Consider the following 5,072-nt stretch of genomic DNA (forward strand, 5'->3'; position numbering starts at 1 on the left):
TACTGGGAGCAGGCCAATCGTTGATGGTTACAAAAAGCAACGCTCGTAGGTCAAATTCCTCTTCTTTGTGCTCATCCCAGACACGTACACCAGGTCTGCCCCACAACTGTAAAAGTTCATCAACTAATGGCCTTAGGTACACATCGATGTCGTTCCCGGGTTGCTTTGGACCTTGGATGAGCACTGGCATCATAATGAACTTCCGCTTCATGCACAACCAAGGAGGAAGGTCGTAGATGCATAGAGTCACGGGCCAGGTGCTATGGCTGGAGCTCTGCTCGCCAAAAGGATTCATGCCATCAGTACTTAGACCAAATCTTATGTTCCTTGCGTCAGCTGCAAAATCTTTGAACACTCTGTCGATCTTTCTCCATTGCGTTCCATCAGCGGTGTGTCTCAACTCCCCGTCGGACTTACGGTCCTCTTTGTGCCATCGCAACGACTTGGCATGCTTTTTGTTCCTGAACAGACGTTTCAACCGTGGTATTATAGGAGCATACCACATCACCTTGGCGGGAACCCTCTTCCTGGGTTTCTCGCCCTCAACATCGTCACCAGGGTCATCGCCTCTGATCTTATAACGCAATGCAGTGCATACAGGGCATTCATTCAAATTCTCGTATTCACCGCGGTAGAGGATGCAGTCGTTAATGCATGCATGTATCTTCAGAACCTCTAAACCTAGAGGGCAGACAACCTTCTTTGCTTCATACGTACTGGCGGGCAACTCGTTATTCTTCGGAAACATTTTCAGCAAATTTTCAAATGATGAGTCAGCTACACCTTCCTGTGCCTTCCATTTTAGCAAATCCAGTGTGCAGCCCAGCTTTTTCAGACTATTATCGCATCCTGGGTACAATGACTTTTTGTGATCCTTTAACATGCGATCCAAATTCTCCCTCTCCTTGTCAGTTTCGCAGCGTCTCCGTGCATCAGCAATGGTCCGACCAAGATCATCAGCGGGCTCATCATGTGCCTCTTCTTCACCTTCACCTAACCCTTCCCCACCTTCAGCATCATCCTCCATGAAAGTATCACCGAAATGATCATGCTAGTTGTCATCGATATCATCCCCTTCTTCATCTTCTTCCATTCTAACCCCTCTTTCTCCATGCTTGGTCCAACAATTATAGCTTCGCATGAAACCGTGCCGAAGCAGGTGCATGTGAACGTCTCTTGAGGAGGAGTAACCCTTCTGATTCTTACAGACAGCACATGGACAGATAATAAAACCTCGCTGCTTGTTCACATTTGCCACTACGAGGAAATCTTTCAAACCCGTAGTGAACTCGCCGGAGAGTCGGGGACCGTACATCCATTGCCGATTCATCTGCATTATTATTATATAAAGTATATAATTAACCATCATGCATTTGTTAAACTAACTAGCTAGAAATAATACAAATTAAACAATGAACTACACACATGCATATTTTATCAATGACACATGAAAGGTTCAAGTTGCTAACCGCGATCGCGGAGGAAAAATAAATGAGAAAGCTCAAGTGTGGCTCGGACACTTCATATCATGTTTGTTTCATGCTCTCGGGCATTTCATCGAACACCTTGTGTGCATAGGAGGAACCAAAAGCAAACCCACCACCCCCCTTCTGAATTGTGGCTAAGTGAAGTGAGCTGAGTCCTATATATAGGGATGGGCCTTTAGTCCCGGTTGGCCTGGCCAACCGCAACTAAAGGCCTTCGGGCCAGCCTGAGGACCTTTAGTCCCGGTTGGCCAGGCCAACCGGGACTAAAGCCCCTCCCGTCCGCCAGCTGTCGACCGAGCGCGCTGGGCCCAGATAGTTGGTCGCGGGTCTCCTCCCGAACCGCGACTAAAGACCCCTTTGGTCGCGGTTCGATTATTTTAGGGACTAATGGGGGCGTATGGAAGCCTCTATTTCTACTAGTGCGTGATAAAAAGGGAAACGCTTGCCATCAGCCGGCGGATCACACGCAAACATCCGCCGGCCCGTCCGTGTGACGCGTGTCCACAACCATCAAATTAACTTTTAATCGTGCAATGCATAACAACCCTTACGACATGCACGAGCTTTGCAACATGTGCCATGTTGCGGAGGCTGCTTTTGCAACACCGACTGTGTTGCAAACCCAGTCCCACGACTGTGTGGCACTTGCCCACGTTGGACCCACACTACAACTCTTCCATTCTTATCTTCTTATCTCAAACAAAGAGAGCACAACCACATGTACCCCCCCCCAGTCTCGTCTCCTACCTCTAGATCTCTCCATGGATGTACATGTCCAAAGCACATGCCTAAATCATCTGCCACATTTGAGAAGAGAGTGCCCATGGCCGGGTCCAGCTACGAGCTCAGGGAGAGGCGAAACTGCCACCGTCTTCCCACGTCGCCGCTTGTTGCCCCATCCCCGCGTCGTGTGAGGACCCTCCTCAGCCACCGCAAGTCATCATCTCGACCCGGTCGCCGCCTGCCGCACTTCTCGTCCGGGGCCGACGAGATCTGTCGTCCCAGCCGATCAACTGCCACGTTCACCAGTGTTCCACCGACGATGCGCGAACAATCACCAGCACGATAGAGGAAGAGGGGAGACGAGCTTCTGCAACAACAATAATGTTGCAAATGATGGCTATGGATAACGTCGTTGCTTCTGTGACATCATCTTTCATTGCAAAAGAATTCTGCAACATTATCCATGTTGCATAAGTTCTTTCCACGACAACATATGTGTTACAAAAAGGGTAAGGCAATTTTTCTGAAACAGAACCACTATTGCAAATGTTTCTACAACATGAGCTTTGTTGCAAAGGATTCTGCAACACTGACTTTGTTGCAATCGTGAGGATGGGGTTGAGCTGCTGGATGGCGCCAAATCTAACGGCTGCCGAGGTGGCGGATCTTTTAAAAATAACCACCGGTCGACGCGTAGCACACCCCTAATAAAAATTACATCGAGATACTTAGACCACCAAACAACCAATACTACCGTCAGAATGAGCTGCCGACACGCCGCTGTTGCCGCTCCCTTACCGGAGTCGGATTGACCTTGTCGATGATAGTCAGGATGTCTTCGTGCACGTGCCCTTAAGGACCAGCGCCCTGGAGCCGTAGTCGTTGTCGTTGAACCATTAAATTGATCCGAGGTACTTGACACCATAACTCGTTGCCGCACACGCACGACGAGAAACCCTAACCTCATCGTCCCGTGGAGACGGCAGGAATCTACGTCGAAGTTGTGTCGACTCCATCCAGATGGACGAACTCGAGGAGGATCGGAACCGTGAAGACCAACTCAATGAAGAAGCGTCGCCATCCGAACGCCGCCCTCAGAGGACTAAAAACCCTAAACCTAAACTACTAGCCAGAGAAGAGGCGCCATGATTCTCCTCCCTGCCAATGGAGCGGCAGGCAGAGGCAAGACGAATCGACGGGCTCTCTGGTGATTCTTGGAGGGGAGTTGTAAACCCTAGCTGTCGCTAGGTCAAAGGAACTCTTCGTAAAGTGACCTAGTGTTTTTGTTGTTGTAATAGTTATCATGTGTAATTTATGCTCAGAAAACAGTGGCTACTAAAATAGATATACTCTCACTGTTAGTGACCTAAAACGTCTTATTAAACTTTGCAGAGGTAGTACTATCTATTTTGTTGGTCATCTATACAGTGTTTATGAATAGGTTTAAGTAGGCAGTGACCTAAAATATCTTTCAGAGGTAATACTATCTATTTTGTGGGTCATCTCTATAGTGTTTATGAATAGGTTTCAGTAGTGTATTAGTACAAGAATACATGTGTCTAGAGTCTGTAGACTATTGTGTACATACATGTGCCTAGTGTGAGAGATCGGTTTGGTAGCTACGTAGTAGAGAATGATGGCACTCTTACCTCATCGGGGACCAAACCCAGTGGCGTCACGTACATACATGCATCTCCTACGAGCGCCAGGCTAATCGCACGATCTCTCTGACACCGACTAATCGCACAGACAAATCCCAAGTCGTTGCTCGATCACCTACGCTCGTACGTGTTGAGTATGGCCCCTCGTGGATACACTCGTGGCTGCCGCGTGCACAGTGTTCATACGTACGCACACCCCCCTACCTAATTAAGCAAATCGGCACGAGGATTAAGTTTAATTTGGCGCCAAATCGACCGATTCAGACGTGGAAAGACTTTTTAGAATCCACGATATGGATTAGGTAACCGTCGACCCCGGCACGTCGACGATGTCCATCGCCGCGCGGGCACGGCGAAGACCTGGGCAAGTCTACGGGCTCAGTCTCGGTGGGAACGTTGCCCCGATTAAGTAACTAACCACTTTCCCGCTTTTGCTTTGCTTATCCACGGCCGCAAAGCAAGCACGGCCTGTTCACGGCAATGATCGCAACTACGCCTGCCTACTCGCTGTGTATCTCGTGGCCCAAATGCCGGGGCTCGTTTGGAGTATTAGGTATTCCCTATATATAAATATAAAGGAATATAAAAGGGTTTAGATCACTACATTAGTTATCTAAAAGCTTTTATATTTCTTTACTGAGAGAGTACGTGTATTTTTTTTTCATAAGAGTTTTGAGGAGAGTCATTGTATGGCTTGATCGTCCCATAATAACGGTTTTTTTACATCAAGTCCCATAATAACTGTTAATATGCTCCCCCTCCAAAAAAAAAACTGTTAATATGCTGATTTTGGGTCAAAATGGTATTTCAATAGTCATCATATGGATGCTGGTGCCATGAATTATGGAACCCACTCCATAAACGACCTCATAGCCTTCATATGTGAAGGCCGGGGACGTTTAGTATGGAGCCCAATCGCTAGCGTAGGAGGACAGTTTCGGCTTCTTCCTCATTGGGTCGCGGTCGAACCTTGAAGCTGCACGACCTCTCATGCACCAACGCCGATAGACATCCGACCATGATTCCATGAATGCCACGCTCGCGTCCTTGAATTCCAGTGGCGGACCGTCGATGGCCATCACGCGGCATCATCTACTGACTTGCGTATTAGCAGGCCGGATGGAGCCATGTGAGCATGCGAAAAAGGAGCAGGCCGCCTCAACGTTTCTTATCAGAAAACCAGCCGCCGTTGGTTGCCTGC

This window comes from Triticum aestivum, chromosome 5D (assembly GCF_018294505.1).
Source record: "Triticum aestivum cultivar Chinese Spring chromosome 5D, IWGSC CS RefSeq v2.1, whole genome shotgun sequence".
NCBI classification, from domain to species: domain Eukaryota; kingdom Viridiplantae; phylum Streptophyta; class Magnoliopsida; order Poales; family Poaceae; genus Triticum; species Triticum aestivum.